At 44.7% G+C, this 21,214-nt stretch overlaps 1 long non-coding RNA gene across 1 annotated transcript; it reads left to right on the top strand.

Annotated features, from left to right (window-relative positions):
• Positions 1 to 13,424: 13,424 nt before the first annotated feature.
• LOC135975195 (uncharacterized) lies at positions 13,425 to 20,540 on the top strand. The gene is made up of 3 exons (XR_010592141.1): positions 13,425 to 18,705; positions 19,496 to 19,638; positions 19,792 to 20,540. It is a non-coding gene; the product is annotated as an uncharacterized LOC135975195 (long non-coding RNA).
• Positions 20,541 to 21,214: the final 674 nt, after the last annotated feature.

Here is a 21,214-nt window from a genome sequence, read left to right as displayed (position 1 = left end):
CTTTTCTGTGAGGCATGATCATGCCAGAAAAGCCTTCCACTTGCTGATATCTGCCGTCCTATCTGAAGACAGCGCTTCCTATTACTGTGCCATGCGCCCACAGTGCTTCCGCGTGTCTGTAGGGCTCTACAGTAACTGCACACTTGTATACGTGTAAATATATGTCTTTATAAAGGTAGGTCTTGTATTTGTGAACTGGGATTCTGGTCTCTTGTGTTCAATTCTTGGCTCTGCCAAAGATTCCCTGTGTGGTCATGGACAAGACCCTTACTCCAGGATTTTCAGAATTTAGAATTTTGTTTAATTTAAGTCTAAATCCCTTGGGTGTTTTTCAAAATCTCAGCCTTCATTTTCCTGGGCCTCCATACGCCACATGTACAACGAGGACAATGATATTTCCTGTTTTCCACCCTTTGCCTATTTACTGTGTAAGGCCTTTGGGGCCTGGACATGCTCTCATGATGTGTCTGTACATCACCCAGCACAATGTGGCCTAGATATGGGTGGGGACCACTAGATGCTATGGAAACACACATAATAATAACATCCACATTAGAGACTTCTTGTCTGTGTCAGAAAACAAAGTGATAAAACAAAGTATTCCAACTGTAATGCTATTCCCAACGCTAATTATACTGTCCTCGTAATGATTAACCTTAACCTCAATACCTGACCCTATCCCTCATCCCACTCACCACTCCCCTTCAAAAAAGTATGTGCTTTATTTAGAAAATGTTTAAGACTTCTGACACTAGTGGGAGCTCTTCACTTATCAATCTAGCTTGCAATCTAGCCATCAGAAGAGAAACTTTTCATGTTCTATAGAAACAGAGGGATGGATATTCATCTGTGTAACTCTATTGATTCTAGTGGAACTATGGCCAATTTATACCAGCTGCTGATCTGACCTTTTGACTTCAATGGGGCAAGTCTGATTTACACCAATTGGGGGGCCTGGCCCATTGATTCCAGTGGAGCTATGCTGATTCACACCACCTGAGGATCTGGCAGCCTGACTTCAGTTGCACTATACCCATTTCCACCGGGTGGGGATCTGTCCCAAGCTGTTTAAATGCTGGGTTTTTTTCAAATGTATGTTTGGTGGTTTGTAGCACATGACTTATTTGCAGTGTGAAACCACAGCCCTCCAGCTTCATTCTGCTACTCACTAGAAACTGGCAGCGCTTTGGGGTGAGAAGTTGGTGTGAAGCGGAGCATGTGGACAGAAGTGTCTTTAATATCCAGGTTACCACAGCAACCTTCTTCTTTGTCAGACTGCCAAATACCAATGCCTCCGTTCAGCACCTGCCTGTTATCAGATGGCAGCAAAGACAACAATATTTTTGTGCATGTGTGAACTTTGAATGTCACTCATTTCTCTGAGACTCTTATGAAAATGGGGGGGGGGGGAAACAAAGCTGGTTTAAATTGTTAGAATTTAAAAAAAAATATTGCTGCTAGTTTGGCGGGAAATCAATTCATAATTGCCAGCTTTGCTTTAGATTTTATATACTTTGCAAACTTGAAACATTCACAGCAAAGCATAATTTATAGATAGAGAGAAAAGACTGTAAGCAACCATTTTTAAACTGAGAAAAGGAAATACTTTTGCATACAATGAGAAATTAGCTTGTGGAACTCATTGCCACAAGAAGTCACTGAGGCCAAAAGCCAGGCAGCATTCAGAAGAGGACTGGGCAGCTACATAGAAATTAGAATGTGCCTTTATAGGAGTAAAGATGTGATAAACAACAGTGTTGGAAGAGAAGTAAATGCTCATAGTTCAGGATGGGAGCTCAATTTTAACAACTGAGGTTTAGGGTTAGGGTTGCTACATACATTTGTCATATGTAATCAAAATAAGAATACAAGTGAAATGTAAATATATCAGTCATTTTAACTGGGTTTGAATTTATTAAGCCATACAATAGATTGCAATAGAATATTCATGTAATATCTGATAAAAAAATTTCCATTCAAACGTTTTCATGGAAAACTGGGTATTTAATTAAACAAAATTTTACATGGGAAGTGTCTGCTTTTCTTGACAATTTTTGTGATTTTTTTTTTTTTGTTGGAAACCCAAAAACTGAAAATTTTCATCTGAAAAACAAAAAAATTTCTGGTTTCAGCAGTTTTTTTGGCCAAAAAATATTTCAGTGTTTCAGTTTGGTTGAATTTTTCCACTGAAAGTTTTAATGAAAATGTTTCATTTTTGTTAAAACTATTCATGAAGAAAACAAAAACATGGATAAATCTAGGTCCTAAGAGGCACTCTTCACTTAATATAATTCTGAATAAAAATCCAATTATACTGAAATTAGCTTTTCCATATGTCTGTCATATGAACGTAAAATAAAATGAATCTCTTTCCTTGGGTTTGAGTTTATTAAAACATAAAATAGATATGAATAAAAATCAATGTAATACAGCTAGCACAAACCAACAGTAAATGTTTCCATTTAGAACAATTAAAAAAAATGACATTTAACTGCATATGTTGAAACTAGCATTTCACATATCTAGAAAGAGCTGATTTATTCAAAATTAAAATATACTGGAAAAAATAAAAGGAAAACTAAAAGTGCAAGGGGAAAGTAAAATAAAATGAAGAGCTAGTCAAAATTTTGGACAAAATTGTTTTAATCCAAAAGAGCTTTTATTCAAAAATTATTTTTTTCTCTAAAAAAAGGCATTGTTTAAATATTTTTATTTTTTTGAAAATTTTCACAAAATGTATTGAAAATGTTATTGAAAATATCAAAATACTTATTTGTTCATTTGCTAAAAAGCAGGTTTTCAGTAGACTGAAAATGTTGATAATTATTTCAACAATATTTCCAATTAAAAATTCAGTGTTTTGTTATATAAAAATTCAGTGAAGATTTTTGGAAAACACAAAAATTGGCTCCATTTTGAACCCTTCAAAAATTTCAACTTTGAAATTTTGATTTGATTTTCATGTTTTGACCAGCTCTAATAAAGAATAAAAGCTAATGCATTATTTGCTATCTGCTTCATATCATTGCTTGTTCCCTTCATCCAACCTGTAAGAAAAAGAGCAGTTCATGATTGTTATTATGTCTTATGGGTCAGATTCTTCCAAGTATATTCACATCAGTGTTGGACCAGAACCCACTCAAGTTAGTGGAAAGTGTCCCATTGAAGTCAATGGCTTTTGCATTAGCTCCTTCAGGTGGAATTTTCAAAGAACATAGGGGAATTAGGTGTCCAAGTCTTGTAGACTTCCAATGGGAGTTGGGCATCTAACTCCTTAAGCATCCAAAATAGATGAGACAGAGAAGATCATTCTCCCCGTTTTACAGGTGGGGAACCTAGGCCCAGAGGAACGTAAAACGGGAAGGGCCGTCCTGGCATCAAATCGAACCTTCTGCTATCCCAGGCAATGCCGTCATATAATCCCACTCATAAACATACCAAACTCCATCTTTAATCCACTTGTTTGCCTGAACTGCTCCTTTTGGGAGGCTGCTCCAGAACTTCCCTCCTCTGATGGTTAGAAACCTTCTTGTACTTTTCAGTCAAAATATATTCATGGCCATTGGTTCTTGTGCCTGCCCTGTCCCTTAGCTTCAATAGCCCTTTGGTGTTTATCCTCCTGATCAATCCAATCCCTTGTCAGCCTTCATTGTGCTAGGCTAAATAAGACAAGCCCTTTTAATCTCCTCTCCTCTCATAAAATATGCCCTCCGTTCCCCTGATCAACCTAGGAGTTTCTCCACAACCTATTGCTGTGTGAATGCAGAGAGATTAATTCTGAGATTTTCCAGGGAGTCTAAAACTCCTTTCAAAATTCCATCATAAGGGACAGATTTTTAAAGGTATTTTGCCACATGAGGATGAAAATAGGGGTTTTCAAATGCACCATGGGGGTTAGGTGCCTACTCCTTTTGAAAAACCTGTTAGGTGCATATGTGCTTAAAAGCCTTTAAAATATGGCCTTTTGTGTCTTGCCTAAATTAATGTAGGGAATACCTGGACTTGAACCCAGCTCTCTAAACCTAAAATCAGTGATTGAACCTCAAGGCCTTGCTTCTTCATTAGTAAAAGAGGATGGGAGGGTAGACAAGGGAGATTGAACAACCTTCCCCCCCCATGTGTAATGCACACCTCTTTGGAGGATATAAAAAGGGTCTATGCGCTGCATAAACCCCACTGCCCCTCAGTTCTTACCTCAGAAATAAAGGTATCTAGTGACCAGGAGCATATTCAAGGCGATGCTTTTCGTTAGCAACACCCTCAAGCCCAGCACTGTGATAGACAGCGCATTCATTTTCTCCATATCTTCATCTGCAAAAGTGCAAGAGAGATTGTGGCTTTGAAGTGGCAATTTGATATCAGCACAAAAACAATGTGGTAAACAAACCGATACAGTTTTGCAGGTGTAGAGACAGTGCAGAATGTGCACTGGAAATCTGACTCTAGGATAGCAGATGTTCAGTGCAGCTGGCAAAGGACAATTTTGCCCTAAATGTGATGATTTTACATTGTTCAGAGCACTAATAGTTTTCAGTGAGTCAAACCACATTTCGGGCCAGATTCTTAACTGGAATAGAAGCCAATGGAAGCCCATGGAAGCTACATAGATTTATATCAGTTGAAGATCTGGTCTATAGGCTTGATTCACCACTGAAATACAAGTTGCAACTGGTGTAACTCCATTGAAATCAATGGGGTTACGATGATATAAAACTGGAATAACTCAATAGTGAATCAAGCCCTAAAATTCCATGTATTTTCAAACTAACCTGGGGGGCTAGGAGCTGATGTTCTGCAGTATTCATTTGAGCTTGTGGTAGATCCAGGAGTTGTTAAAACTGAAGAGAAAGAAAATGAAACACAAGTGATGAACAGAAGCCTTCCATGATGAACAAATGAAATGTCTGAGAGTTTTGATTCAGTTAAGTTTCTGGACCGAGATCCAATTTCTTAGCCCATGTAAATAGGTACAGCACTTTTGACTGTAGTGGAGCCACTGTAGTTTACATCAGCTGGGTCTGAGACCCTGAAAGATTATCTCCCAATTTGTATCTATTTCACTTATTTAAAAGAATATTAATGGGTGATGTGCGGGCACTCTAAAAGTACCAACACAGGGAGAGGATTTCTGGCATAGGAGACAAAAACAGAAGAAGATCTAGGGTAAATTTTTCACCGGTTTTTAAAGGTATTTAGCTACCTTGCAGCTAGGCTTCTAAAGGGATTTTCAAAAGTGGATGTCAATAGAAATTAAGAATCTAGGTACGTTTGAAAATTCAACTAGGTGCATTGTAAATGCCTTTTAAAAACTGTCCCTACTTGACTTTGGAGCTTAAGTCCCATTTTCAAAAGAGATATAGGCATTTAGAAGCCAAAGTTTCATTGAATGTCACTGGAGTTTAGGTTTCAAAACCTAGGTTTTGGCCAGATTTTAAAGGTAAGCAACTAAAGATGGAGGTAGGCATCCAGTAGTATTTTTAAAAGGGCATAAACAGTTAGGAGTCTAAGACCTATTGGCTTTCAATTGGATTCAGGCACCTAACTTATTAGGTCCTTTTGCAAAATCTCACTAGATGCTGATCTTTATCTTTAGGCACATTAATACCTTTGTGAATAGGACCCATTGGTACGTTTGAAAAGCCCTCTCCAAGTCAGTAATGTCAAACTGGGAATATTACACAACTTCTTAACAGTACGGGTAATTAACCGCATGGTGTTATCAAGGGAAGTGATAAATTCATCATCACATGGAGTCTCAGATTTTCAAAAATGATTAGGGCCACTCATTTGCAAATCCCTTATGCAGATTAGAAAATCTAAACTGGATACAAAAAATTGAGACTAGATGTCTGCCCACAAGTGCTAATCTACATAGTAAGAAAGACTCATTCCCTCCACTGCAAGAACTGCTGCACGGACTTCTCTGGCCTGGGTTCTTCAGGAACTCAAATAAGATGATCATAATGCTCCCTTCTGGCCTTAAAAGTTTATCCTTAGCTGGTAAAAAATCAGTGTCGCTCCATTGACTTCAATGAAAAAACAATGTTTTACATGAGCTGAGGATCTCATCCAGTGTTAAAGAATCTACTAGGGGTTTCATTCTTCTCTGACCCATAACACCATACCTGGTGGTCTCTCTGAGGTGAGAATTTTATTAAACTTTTGGTTGTGGTGTTGTACTGAGCAATGCACATCTTGGTTCGATGTAATGTTGGCAACCTTTACAGCACGGTATTTTCCAGATGAACGGACAGGCTCAGTGGTTTCATATAGAACTGGGCTGTCTGCATTCATGGACATCTTCAGTTCGGGAGGGTAGAAATCCCTTGCTAAACAAGCAGCTGAACCACTGGAGTCTGCAGACTTCAAAATCATGAGAGAAGGCTGAGAAGGTGTTGGGTTATCTGAAAGGAGGAATTGATCATGTTGTCATGCATGGCAGTGCAAAAGCTCAACTCTGAATGTCACCATTGTCATGAAAAGAAATCTCATAAAACATTTTCAGGTTAGGTGCTGAGGTTAAGGTTAGGCGTTACGGGCATAATGGCCAAGATCTTCTAAAGTGACTTGTGATTTGGTGGGCTTCAGTTTTTGGCTCCCCAACTTAGGACACCTTAAGGAGGCCTGATTCAAAATATACTCATCACCCACCCCGTTAAAATCAGTCTCCCCTATGGGGTCTCAAGTTGGGCATTCAAAATTACTAGTACCTTTCATGAATGAAGGCCTAAAAGTCCAAATTTAATGGCCGCAGCATTTTCATATATATAGGCAGAGTTGGTAACTGAATTTCTATTCAAGCATTTTCAGGTTCAGTTCTCTGATTTCATGAACAAATTCAAAGATGAAGAAAGAAAATGTGTTTCTTTCTATTTGAATCTAAGGACTGGCTTCACCAGCAAAACTCTACCTTCTGTGCATCACTCCAGCAACCCAAAGCAGCCACAAACCCAATTTAATCAGACGGTTAAGATGGCTTTATGTCGCTGCGGAGCACAAAACAGCTTGAGCTCTTGGGCGGGGGGGGGGGTGGATTATATCAATTTGGCAGGAAACCTCTTTTGAAAAAAAACACATTTTTGTTCTATGATCCTCTGCATGCCAGCTATCTTTTCTACGCTGCAGATCTCCGATGCATGAAGTGGTCCAAGTTCTGCTTTTGTTTATGCAGGTGCACATCTATTGAATTTAACATGGTAATGTGCATGTAACTGTGGGTGGAATTTGACCCTTTGATAGCAAAACACCCAGTGAAGTTGCTAGGCATTCCACCTTTATTACAGAGATCAGTTGATGTATCTTCTTATATGAAAGTAATCTCTAAGCACCTTACATATATTCATAAATTGGACTCTGACCCAACTCAAGTTAAAGTCAAAGAATCCCATTTTGTGAAAATAGTCCTGTGAATTAATGAACTTTTAGCACCATTTTACACATTGCAAACTGAGACACAGAGAGATGAAGTCACTTCACCAAACCACTCAGGGAGTCAATGTCAGAGGAAGTTTTAGAACCAAGATCTCCTTAGTCCCAGTCCAACCTCTCTTGTGCCTTTCTTTTCCCACCTGTACAATACGGATAATAGTCATTCCTTTTTCCTACACTTTGTCTAGTCTATTTAGGTTCAGATTTTCAAAAAGCATCCAAGTGATTTAGGAGCACAAGTCCTATTGGTTGGGGCTCTGATCTTGATAGCTGACACCGATGGAAGAAGAAGAAGTAGACATGTATTGCATGGCTAAGAAAAAACTACAGGAGGATGTGATAACTCTTTTTTAAAACAAAGGGACTTCCCAACACTGATGGGAGTAAGAAAAATGTTCAGGATTTTTTTAGATTTTTTAGATTTTTAGCATATGCTCCAATACATCTCTTAGTCTATAAGGTGCCACAGGACTCTCTGTCACTTTTTCAGATCCAGACTAACATGGCTACCCCTCCGATACTTTAGGAATCTAGTGAGGGATAACTTGGATAAATTTTAAAAAATATTTTTTGTCTGAGTAAGAAATTAAAATGCTCACGTGGAGAACAAAGCGACTGTGGAATACACGCCCTAGGAGAGTGGTAATTATATCCATTTATATTAGAAATCAAAAGCACCTGCTATAAGATTTTTCTGTGCTACGGGTTAGAGCTGTCAAACCATCACCCAAACTGAAGACAGTTTTGCATTATATAGTCACATTTTGTCACGGGATATAAATATGAGACAGCAACATGACAGCAATAAATCCAAAAAATGTGCAGGCAAAGAATGAGCCCAGCAAAGAATGAACTGACCCAAAACTGAACTTCTCTTCTTAACTCCAATCCTGTCTTCACGTTCTAATCATATGGGACCAAATCCTCAGGTGCTGTAAAGCCACAAGGTTCTATTGAGCTCTATGGAGCTGTGGCCAGTTCACATTAGTTGGGGATCTGGCCACTGACTCCAATGGATCTACAGCCGATTTACACCTGCTGGGGATCTGGATCCATTTTCCTAAAACATAGTTCCCTAGACACATAGTTATGTGTAATCATGTAAAGATGTCTTCATAAAACAGTTCTGTGTAATATTTCAATTTTAAAAGTTAATACATTTTCATTGTTCAGATTATAATCACATATAAAGTATAAGAATTCTCTTTCCATAATTTTAAAAGCGTTTACTTCAAGAACTTACTTGGATCTACTGTAACTTTAGTCCCAGGAGAGTCAAGGTACACAACAATACAGAGTTATACCAAAACATCACCAAGGAAAAAAGAAATGGAACTTGTATTTTTCTTTCCATTCCACATTGAGTAAAGGGGAGGATGATTCAACTTCCAGTATATGATCATATATTTGCATTGATTAATGAGAAAACTTTGTCATTAGAATGAAATGTGTTTGGTCAAATCTTCTTCTTAATGTCTCTTACATTCTGTCTTCTTATATTCCTCTGAGAAGTAAGGGAAAAAATACAGAAATAAATATTAAAAGGTGTCATAAGTTTCACCCACAGATTTGAGGGTCAAAACTTCTATATTTTAACCAGAAAAAAAGCTGTTCTTCAGAGTCTGGGTTTTTGTACAGGTCACCGGGGAGTTTCTATCACGGTGTTCCCCAAAGTCCACAGTGATACATGACTTTACAAAGCTGTCATCTCTCTCTATGGCTGTGCCAGGGTATGAAGGGAGGTGACTTCTCAAAACTCTGTTCATTGCAATTTAATTCAGTTTGCTGCAGCAGGAAGGATCAATTTTATTGAACAAAATAAAGTATGCTCCTAAAAATCTATCCAAATATCTTTACATCTCCTCATTAAGTGTATTAACTCTTGAATTGTCAGACCAAGCAAAGGAGAGAGAGAGAAACATTAATCTTGTTCAGTAACTAGTTCAGTCCTTTCACATACACATTCACCCCTCTCCTAGGAAAAGTGACTGTTCTTCCCTTCCATGTCTTGTATTAATGCCTTTACCCATTCCAAAATGAAATATCTGAGGGAAGATTTTCTTAAAAAGTTAGTTGAGTCATTCCTTCTGTTTGAATTTTTCAAATTAGCAATAAAAAGCCAGGCTTTCTGCCTCTTACCAAGACAACGGTATATTCATTGAGAAGATACCAGATCAAGGGTAAAAAATTCAAAACTATCTAAGCCTAAGTATTATTTTCAAAAATGACTTAGCACGTACAGGGCCACATTTTCAAAAGCACCTAAGTGAGTTAGGCAGTTAACTCCTATTCATTTCAATGGCAGTTAGCTGCTTGAATTGCTTAAGTGCTTTTGAAAACCCCACTAGGTGCCTATCTGCTTCTTTAGGAGCCTAAATACCTTTGAAAATCCCACTAGGCACTTATCTGCATCTTATCTGCAGCTTAAAGTGCCTAAATACCTTTTTGAAAATGGGACTTAGACTTCTACGTCATTTGTGTCTTTTGAAAATTTTACCCCAGAACTTCGGTAGCTATAAATCAGCACAGCTGTGGTGAGGTCCATGGAGCTCTGATGATTTACACCAGTTGAGGAGCTGGCCCATCAATTACACATTCTTTAGTTTAAACGTATCAGATCGAATTACAGCTGAGCAATTTGTCTTACCTGGGAGAGTCTTCCAAGATACTTCTAATATCGAGATTTTTAAAAAGAAAATGGCTTTGAGACTCTCATATCCTTTTCCAGAGGATTTTAAATACTTGGGGCTAGTTCCTCATCTGCTGTTCACTGCCATAGCAGAGTTTACACCAGATAAGGAATTTGTCCTTTTAGTTCCCAGTGTGAGAAAGAGGAAATCGTATCAGCTACTCATGGGCAGAGAAGCCTGACAGCCTGTGGTTGGTGTAACGTTCTCTAGACCAATTCTATGATCCAATGTGTAAAGTGCTGGAAGCACTGTTCCCACGCTGTGCTGCCTCTTTTGATACACATATTCTGGAACCAGATTAAACAAACTATAAATTCAAATATCAGAGGGGTAGCCGTGTTAGTCTGGATCTGTAAAAAGCAACAGAGAGTCCTGTGGCACCTTTAAGACTAACAGATGTATTGGAGCATAAGCTTTCGTGGGTGAATGCCCACTTCGTCGGATGCAAAGGATTTTCTGAAGCCTCTTCACACTAATCCATCCAGAGGCTCTTTTCTCTGACTCTGAACAAATATTTGCTCTTAGCTGGGAAACCAAAATACATTGATGAGATGAAACTTGCAAACAACAAATGCCAACAAACTCTTATTGAAAGAAAAGAATTCAGGAGAACCAGAGAGGTGGAGATTCTGACTGAGCCAAGCATAGGATTGATTTTCAAAGATACTCGGGCCACCCCTAAATGCCTAAAGCACCTTTGAAAATGGGACTTGGGCTCCTAAATCACTTGGGTGCTTTTGAGAAATATACCGTCATGCTCTGTATGACTCATTTCCCCATGTACTGACTAGGGCTAATTTGCAGTGTTGTTGTAGCTGTGTTGGTCCCAGGGTATGAGAGAGACAAGGTAGGTGAGGTAATCTTTTATTGGACCAGCTTCTGTTAGCAGAAAGTACACGCTTCTGAGCTTCAGGTTAGTGACAGGAGCACTGTGAGGATAAATGTTAAAAACAGATACAATGGTAATGTGACCCATAGAAATACCTTAGATAAAAGTTCGAAGGAGCACAAATTAGTTTGGCATCCAACTCTTATTGGATTTCAATGGGATTAAGGTGCCTAACTCACTTAGGCTCTTTTGAAAATACCCATCTTGATGTTTTTGGTTAAATATTTGATTTTCGACATTCACAATGGAGGTCCAGAGTGCTAAAAGAACGTGTAGATATCTTCTATCTTCACAATCTGAAATGTTTCAGCTTCCAGTTTTGTTCTTCCACCCCCTACCCAGCCCTTTACTCATATTGTGCCATATTTCTCAACTCATTTCATTTTGGATGGTATTTTCAAACAGGGCCGGCTCTAGGTTTTTTGCCGTCCCAAGCAAAAAAATTTTTGGCTGCCCCTCACCCCAGCCCTGGGCTCCCCACACCAGTGCTGACTCCGCCCGCTCCCCCCTCGCCTCCAGCCGGTCCGGCACTGGCAAGGTCGGGGTAAGCAGAGGGGCTCCCGGGCCGCGCCTCAGCCCAGGATCCAGCCAGCCAGGGCTCCGGCCTCCAGGACTGGCTAGGACCCAGGAGGGCAGAGCCGGGGGACCGCCCTGGCAGGGGGCCGAGGAGCCGGGGCAGGGTAGCCCCAGAGGGAGCAGAGACCCGGAGAGCGGGACATGGGCCCCACATGGCAGCGCCCCGGGCACCAGTCCCCTCTATGGCCCCACTGCTGCTGCTGCTCCTGGCCGCCCTGCCGCAGCCCCTGGGTGGCTCGGGCCGCTTCGCCCAGCCCCAGCTGCGACGCTGGGGGGCGGCCGCCCTGCGGCAGCTGCAGGCGGCTCCGTGTGCCCTGCAGGGCAGCTCCCAGCCCCAGTGTCCCATGCTCAGAGCCCGCCCGGCCATACGGTGCGGGCGCTGCTCCCCCACCGACGCAAACCGCAGCGGCCCCAGGGCGCTCCCTGTGCAGGACACGCTGCTGTTGTCAGGGCCGGCTCTAGCCTTTTGCCACCCCAAGCACACAAAAAAGGCCGGCTGGAATGCCGCCCGTGAAAATGTGCCGCCCCAAGCGCCTGCTTGGTTTGCGGGGGCCTGGAGCCGGCCCTGTTCTAAAAGGTGCGAGTTGGGCACCAGACTCATCAGGCTCCTTTGACAATCCTGCCATGTGGCCAGATTTGAAAGGTAGTCAGTTGCCTGAAGATGCAGACAGGCATTTAATGAGATGGTCAAAGGTGTGTAAATAGGCTAGATGCTAAATTGCATTGATCTCAATGGCACTGAGCTGCCTAACCTGCTTCGACTCTTTACAAATTTCACTAGGGCCTGGATCCTCAAAGGTATTTAATCACCTGACTCCCATCTGCATCTTTAGGCTTCTAAGTACATTGGGAAATCTGGCCCATAATGAATAAGATATCACGGCTAAAATGAGCCCTAAATTACCAGCCAATTTGCATCCTAATGTATAAAGCAAGATAGAACAATGTGGGTTATGATTTTAGAATCTAAAAAGACCCAGTTTTCTAGTTCTTAAGCTGGTTTCTTCGGTAAAATGCAGTGTATAAGCATTCACATTTACATGTGCCTATGTGTTGCACATCAAACTCTGAATAGATGTACATGCAAATGACATTTTTTCTTACATAGATTGACCTAGAGTTTCTTTTCTTTTTTTTCCTCTTTCTTTTCCTTCAAGAAAACTGGAATTTCTAGGGATTTTTTTCTACAATGATTTTGTGGTGTTCAGACCGCGGCTTCCCCAGCAGAAATCTGCTCCCCTAACATCCACAAGTTCAGGTTCTTGTCTGAGCTCTGACTGCCTTCTGCACACTGTGTCCAACCACAGTAATACTCAGCAGCGTCTTCACGTCTAAGGTTAGTCATATGCAAGTACAACAGGCTCCTGGAATTGTCTCTGGAGATGGTGAATCGGCCTTTCACTGAATCAGCATAGGATTTGGTATCCCCAGATGATTTGCTAATATAGGCAACCCACTGCAGACCCTTTCCAGGAGTGTGTCTGTACCAGGTCATCCCATAATCACCAAAAGTGAATCCAGATGTTTTGCAGGAGATCCGGAGAGAGTCCCCGAGCATTTTAACTTTTCCACCAGAAGCCACAAAATCTAATTTTGACTGGATACCTGGAGAGAAAAAAAGAGACATGGAGACTCATACAATAATAATCTTGAGCATCTCCAATGCATGTAGGAATTAAATTACCTTTGAGAATGAATAGAAACAATGCGATATTGAACCATAATATCATCTCTCTGATTCTGGGGAGTTCTAAGGAGACTTGGCTGATAACTGGAAATGATCTCTGTGAAAGCTGCAAGGTCACGGGGATGACTAGATTTAAACAGGAAATACAGCACCGGAGGCAGCAAACAGGGCGGCTAACAGGGGAGTTTGAGAGGGAGTTTGCAGGGGGAGGTAAAGGGGAGGCAGGAGGGCGCGGTGTGTTGTGTGCTCTGTGTCCCCAGGTGCTGTGGGCAGAGACTGCAGCAGCCATGAGCCAAGCAGCAGCAGACAGAATGCAGATGGCGACATGTGGGAGCTGCGGTATGTATATGGTCCTAGCAGGGGACCCGGAACACAGGTATGTGTGTATGAAGTGTCGCCTGATAGTGTTACTGGAGGAAAAGATTAAGGGGCTGGAGATGCAGGTAGAGACCCTGGTGGAGTTTAGACGGGGGTTTGAGCAGCTGATGGAGGATAGGCAAGGCGGGGCTGAAGGGGAATGCTCTAGGGTGCGGGAGGAGGCAGTAGTAGATGACAGCAAGAGGGGAATGGAAGGGGGAGAACAAGGGAGGTGGAAGCATGTGACTGTGAGAAGCAGGCCAAGGAAAAGGAGGGCCAGTGAGGGGGGAATAGAACTCAGGAATAGGTTTGAGTGTTTGGATAACGAGGTAGAGGGGCAGCAGGTGGGGACTGAAGGTGGGGGGGTGAGGAAGAAGAGAAGAGCGGCTAGTCCGAGAGAGAGGGGGGAGGAGTTGATGGAGACAGCACCAATTATGGGCCACCAGAGGATACAGGAAGGCATAAGGGGGAGCATAAGGGAAGATAGGAACAGACACAGGTCAGGACTAGAGGGATCAGAGACTAGATTACTAGATCGCACTGTTGCCAGGCGACGGCAGGTGTATGTAATTGGAGACTCTTTACTGAGGAGATTGGACAGGCCTGTGACCAGGGCAGACCCGGAGAACAGAAGGGTGTGCTGTCTACCGGGCGCAAAGATACGCGATGTGGACCTGCGGTTGAAAAGGATCCTAAAAGGAGCAGGTAAGAACCCCTTGATAATCCTTCATGTAGGAACGAATGACACGGCTAGGTTCTCGTTAGAGAGAATCAAGGGAGATTATGCCAGGCTGGGGAAGACGCTCAAGGAGATAGAGGCTCAGATTATCTTTAGTGGGATTCTGCCTGTTCCTAGAGAAGGGCAGCAAAGGGCTGATAGGATTGTAAGAATAAATAGTTGGCTAAGGGAGTGGTGCTATAAGGAGGGCTTTGGGATGTTTGGCCACTGGGAGGCTTTCGGGGACAGACACCTGTTCTCGCGGGATGGGCTTCACCTGAGTAGGGAAGGAAATAGACTTCTGGGAGGGAGGCTGGCTCATCTTATCAAAAGAGCTTTAAACTAGGAAGTTTGGGGAGAAGGTTGGGAGATGCACAGTTAATCTCCACGCCAGATTCCAGTATTGAAAAGCCGAGTGAAAGAAGAGGAGACATAGCCGGGGAGATGAGATTGGACATAGGAAGGACAGGGGGGACGGACACAAAGAGGCCCACAACATACAGTGCTACTAATGGGAGACAGGCTAAACGACATACATTAGGGTGTTTGTACACCAATGCGAGAAGCCTAGGTAATAAAATGGAGGAATTGGAGCTCTTGGTCCGAGAATTGAAACCGGATATCGTAGGAATAACTGAAACGTGGTGGAATGGCAGTCACGACTGGAACACAGGTATGGAGGGGTATGCGCTGTTTAGGAAAGACCGGGATAAAGGTAAAGGTGGGGGGGTGGCATTGTATGTCAATAGTGAAATAAGCTGTAAAGAAATAATAGTGGATGGAATAGATAACACGGAGTCCGTCTGGGCAATACTCACACTGGGTAAAAGGACTACTAGAGCCTCTCCGGGGATAGTGCTTGGGGTGTGCTATAGACCGCCGGGATCGACCCAGGATATGGATAAGGAACTATTTAATGTATTAAGAGAAGTAAATACTAATAGAAACTGTGTAATTATAGGGGACTTTAACTTCCCGGATATAGATTGGGGAACAAACGCTAGTAGCAATAATAGGGCTCAGATGTTCCTAGATGAGCTTGCTGATCAATTCCTTCATCAAGTGGTAGCTGAACCGACGAGGGGGGAGGCCATTTTAGATTTGATTCTGGTGAGTAGTGAGGACCTCGTTGAGGAAGTAGTAGTGGGGGACAACTTGGGCTCCAGTGATCATGAGCTAATTCGGTTTAAACTAAATGGAAGGCGTAACAGAATTAAGTCAAAGACTAGGGTTTATAATTTTAAAAAGGCCAATTTTAACAAATTAAGGGGACTGGTAAGGGAAGTGGATTGGGCAAACGTATTAAGGGATCTAAAGGCAGAAGAAGCCTAGGATTACTTTAAGTTAAAGATGCATGAGCTGTCAGAGGCCTGTATCCCCAAAAAGGGAAAAAGATTACTAAGCAAAAGATTTAGACCGAGCTGGATGAGCGACCGACTCAAAGGGGCGATTAGGAAAAAACAGAAAGCGTACAAAGACTGGAAGAGGGGAGGGATCAGTAAGGAAACTTACCTTAGTGAAGTCAGAGAATGTAGAGATAGAGTGAGAAAGGCCAAAGGCCGTGTAGAGTTGGATCTAGCGAGGGGAATTAAAAGCAATAGTAAAAGGTTTTACAGCCATATAAACAGGAAGAAAGCAAAGAAAGAAGAAGTGGGACCGCTGAAGACTATAGCCGGAGAGGAGATTAAAGATAATCTAGGCATGGCGCAATATCTCAATGAATATTTTGCATCAGTGTTTAATGAGGCCAATGAAGGTATTAGAGATACTAGCACCGTTACAGAGGGGCATACAGAATGGGGGATTACCGCATCCGAGGTAGAAACAAAACTTGAACGCCTTAATGGGGCTAAGTCGGGAGGACCGGACGATCTTCACCCGAGAATATTGAAGGAATTGGCACGGGAAATAGCAGGCCCATTAGCGATAATATTTAATGAATCTGTAAACTCGGGGGTGGTCCCGTTAGACTGGAGAATAGCCAACGTGGTTCCTATTTTCAAGAAAGGGAAAAAAAGTGATCCGGGTAACTACAGGCCTGTTAGTTTAACATCTGTAGTGTGCAAGGTGCTGGAGAAGATTCTGAAAGAGAAACTAGTTGAGGACCTAGAGGTTAATGGCAATTTCGATAAATTACAGCATGGTTTTACGAAGGGTAGATCGTGCCAAACTAATCTGATCTCCTTCTTTGAGAAAGTAACGGACTTATTAGATAAGGGAAATGCGGTGGACCTAATATACCTGGATTTCAGTAAAGCGTTTGATACTGTACCCCATGAGGAATTATTGGTTAAACTGGAAAACATGGGGATCGATATGAAAATCCAGAGGTGGATAAAGAATTGGTTAATGGGGAGAATGCAGCGGGTCGTATTAAAGGGTGAACTGTCGGGTTGGAGGGAGGTTACTAGTGGAGTGCCTCAAGGTTCGGTTTTGGGACCCATTTTATTTAATCTATTTATAACTGACCTCGGAACCGATTGCAAGAGTGGGCTGATAAAGTTTGCGGATGATACGAAGGTGGGAGGCGTTGCCAATTCGGAAGAGGATAGGGATATTCTGCAGGGAGACTTGAATGAGCTTGTGAATTGGAGTATCAGAAATAAGATGAAATTTAATAGTGAAAAGTGTAAGGTGATGCATTTGGGGATGACTAATAACAATTTTAGTTACAAGATGGGGACGCATTGGTTAGAAGTAACGGAAGAGGAGAAGGACCTAGGGGTCCTTGTAGACCGCAGGATGACTATGAGTCGACAATGTGACGTGGCGGTGAAAAAAGCCAATGCGGTCTTGGGATGCATTAGGCGAGATATATCTAGTAGGGATAAGGAGGTCCTGCTTCCGTTGTATAAGGCGCTGGTGAGACCTCATTTGGAGTACTGTGTGCAGTTCTGGTCTCCCATGTTTAAAAAAGATGAACTCAAATTGGAACGGGTGCAGAGAAGGGCCACTAGGATGATCAGAGGAATGGAAAACCTGTCGTATGAAAAGAGATTAGTGGAGCTTGGGTTGTTTAGTCTGACAAAACGAAGGCTGAGGGGGGATATGATTGCTATCTTTAAATATATCAGAGGGATAAATACAAGGGAGGGAGAGGAATTATTTCAGCTTAGTACTAATGTAGACACGAGAACAAATGGATATAAACTGGCCGTGGGGAAGTTCAGGCTTGAAATTAGACGAAGGTTTCTGACCGTCAGAGGGGTGAAATATTGGAACGGCCTTCCGAGGGAAACGGTGGGAGCGAGGGACCTGTCTGGTTTTAAGATTAAGTTAGATAAGTTTATGGAGGGAATGGTTTAATGGTAAAACATAGTAGCCGAGGAAAACCAAGCAATGGTATGTAAATAGCATAATGGCAAACAAGGGTCAGGCTAGAGACTCTTGCCTACATGCTCGGGGTATTACTGATCGCCATATTTGGGGTCGGGAAGGAATTTTCCTCCAGGGCAGATTGGCTGAGCCTCTGGAGGTTTTTCGCCTTCCTCCGCAGCATGGGGCAGGGATCACTAGCAGGAGGGTCTCTGCCGATTGAAGTCACTAAAACACAGGATTGGGGACTTCAACGGCACAGTCCAGGGAAGGGTCTTGTGGCCTGCAGCATGCAGGGGGTCAGACCAGATGATCATAATGGTCCCTTCTGACCTTAAAGTCTATGAGTCTATGATTGTGCACATGCCCCACTTGACGAGAGTCAGATGAACGCCAGTGCAGAGTAACCTGCATTTTACATACTCTGACCCAGGCCAGGAAATAATTCTATTAATATAATTCAGACTCACCTGACTCTACAGTGCTTTATTTTGTATCTTGCTCCCATTCCCTTTGCCTGTGTGTTAGTTTTTCCTATTTAAAAGCCAAGTCTTCAGGGCAGGGACTGTCTGTTGCTGGCCTGTGGGCAATAAAGCCTGGCGCTAGGCCCAATGGATTAAAGAGTGCGCTCCACCTGAGGTGAAAGCCAGGGGAAACCGCAGCAAAGGTACAGGAGCTGTTCGGTCCGGGGCCTTGGGGCAGAACCTAGAATCCAGGGTAGGACTGGTTCTCCCATGGTCTCTAAGGAAGGGGATGTACAAGGCCAGAGAAAGGGCAACCAAGGCCAGCAAGGGCAGGCCGAGCCAAAGTCAGGCTGAGGAAAAGCCCTGAAGGGACAGAGGACCTTGTTTTGGTTAAAGACATGTTTGGACTCTTCGTTTGGGACGAGCAACCCAGGAAGGAGTGGACTAAAAGACGGTCACCTGGCTGAAGGGCTGAGTTCCCAGGCAAAGAACTACCCCAGTGCCCTAACGACTCTGGGCGGGGGTGCTAGCCCAGCAGGAAAGCTGTGACCCCAGGCCTGGCCAGGAAGGGGCACCTAGCGGTGAGTGAACTCTGTTATAAGTCTGCTTCCGTTATGGAAACAGCCTGGTATTGGAGAGGGGTGGGGATGGCCTAGAGGATAGGATGGCGGGAGGGGTTCTACAGAAGGGGCAGCAGGGTCCAGTGATGAGCAGGGAACAGGTTATACTGCAGCCCTGCCACTGAGTGGGAACATGATCCTGGCCAGGTCACTCTCCCCCCTGGTGCCTCACTTTCTCTCTTTGAAATGGGGATCATCCTGTCCCACATGAAGAAAGTGTTTGATCCTCTGCTCTTGCTTCCCAAATCCCTGCCCTCCTTGCCCCACACAGGCCTCTGCCCTGTTGCTCAGACTCCCATGCCCATGTTAGTGCCTGTGTCACCCCCCAACTGCAAGGTCTCATGTACAGTCTCCTGCCAGCAAACTGAAACCACCCCTAGATCCAGGATAGGAATCACAGTTCCTGTGCGCTGCCCTGAATGGAGTCTAGACCCTGGGCTTGGGGAAGGCCAACGCTCACATCCAGGTAGAGCCTCAACGTACTCCTCCGTCCCAGGAGCAGGAAGGCCTCTTGTTCCAGCTCTCTTGGTAGTTGGAGCTGCGGTGGGCCATTGGGCCACCCGTGGTCAGGGCAGTCAGTGCAGAGCAGTGTTTAACCAGTTACCAGTCCATGAGAGGACCTTATGATGTATCTGTAGGGCACAATAATTCTTCATTGAATCAGCTGATTCAATTGCTTATTCTTTGGGGTTTAGACCCTCTGTTCTCCCGCTGAGGTGACAGAACCCTGACTGTCCCATCTGTCTTTCAGGCTCTGTCCCAGCCTCTCACAGAGATCTATCCTGCAGCCAGTCCAGCTCAGGGAGCAGTGGGGACAGGTCATCTCATCCTGTCAAGCCAAGCAACATGGGTCCCATTGACGCTCAGGTAGAAGATCCCATGCACCTCCTGGAGGTAAGAGCCGTTCACTTGTCCTGCCACTTGGGGCTCTTGCAACAAACGGGGGACTCCTGCTACATATCCTGGTTGGGAGCTTTCCCTGTCCCCAGATCCCAGCTCTGGTACAGAGACCTATTGCTCATCATGATATCCTCATTTTATTCTCAGAGGATGAGTCCAGGATCCCGGAGACTGTTTCCTGCTGCAGGAGGTTTGAGCAGGGAGAGAACTCACTGTCATCACCCGGGGTCTTCAACCCGGGTCTGCAGGGTTCATGGGAGCAGCCACACTCCAACCCTCCACCTGGAAGCCTGCTGAAAATGGCTTACCTCGGACCCAGGAAGTTCAGCCCCACTTTGAGGCTCCACTCCTGAGGTCCTATTGGAGGAGTCCCAGGAAAGCTCACTGGCCCCCTGGCCCTGCGTAAGGCAGCAGCAGGAACACGAAGCTGACTGAACACCAGGCCTGCTCCCGGTTCTGGACCGTGCGCTGCCTGGTTCTGCTGCCGCTACCCTGGCTGGATTTCCTGGCATCTGAGTTGTGGTGGTGATCGCACGTTTGTCTTTTGCTGCTGATCTTCCAGTATCCTGACCTGGCTGACTCTCCACTCCTGTCATGTGCCTGGGTCCCCATGGGCCAAGCCTCCACTCCTGACACTCCAGGCTAATCTCCCCCTGCTCTCAGTGGGGCTTGGCTTTAGCTGCTGGGCCTGTGAGCCTAGACCAGGGGTCTCAAACTCAAATGACCATGACGGCCACCTGAGGACTAGTTCATTGGCCCGAGGGCCGCATCGCTGACACCCCCACTCGCTGTCCCCGGCCCTGCCCCCAGAGGGGGCAGGAGGGGTGTGGCGGGGGCTCAGGGCGGGAGTTGAGGTGCAGAGGGCTCAGGGCAGGGGGTTGGGGTGTGAGGTGCAGGCGGGAGGCTCAGGGCAGGGGGTTGGGGTGTGGGGTGCAGGAGGGAGTGCGAGGTGTGGCAGAGGGTTGGGGTGTGGGGTGCAGGAGGGAGTGCGAGGTGTGGCAGGGGCTTGGGGTGTGGGGTGCAGGAGGGAGTGCGAGGTGTGGCAGGGGGTTGGGGTGTGGGGTGCAGGAGGGAGTGTGAGGTGTGGCTGAGGGTTGGGGTGCAGGCAGGGGGCTCATGGCAGAGGGTTGGGGTGTGGGGTGCAGGAGGGAGTGCGAGGTGTGGCAGAGGGTTGGGGTGCAGGCGGGAGGCTCAGGGCAGGAGGGTGGGGTGTGGGGTGCAGGAGGGAGTGCAAGGTGTGGCAGGGGGTTGGGGTGTGGGGTGCAGGAGGGAGTGTGAGGTGTGGCTGAGGGTTGGGGTGCAGGCAGGGGGCTCATGGCAGAGGGTTGGGGTGTGGGGTGCAGGAGGGAGTGCGAGGTGTGGCAGAGGGTTGGGGTGTGGGGTGCAGGAGGGAGTGCGAGGTGTGGCTGAGGGTTGGGGGTGGGGTGCAGGAGGGAGTGCGAGGTGTGGCTGAGGGTTGGGATGTGGGGTGCAGGAGGGAGTGCGAGGTGTGGCTGAGGGTTGGGGTGCAGGCAGGGGGCTCATGGCAGGGGGTTAGGGTGCAGGACGGCATTGAGCTCTGGCCTGGAGC

This window comes from Chrysemys picta, chromosome 13, assembly GCF_011386835.1.
Source record: "Chrysemys picta bellii isolate R12L10 chromosome 13, ASM1138683v2, whole genome shotgun sequence".
Taxonomy (NCBI): Eukaryota; Metazoa; Chordata; order Testudines; family Emydidae; genus Chrysemys; species Chrysemys picta.
This window is presented reverse-complemented; position numbering and strand designations above follow the sequence as displayed.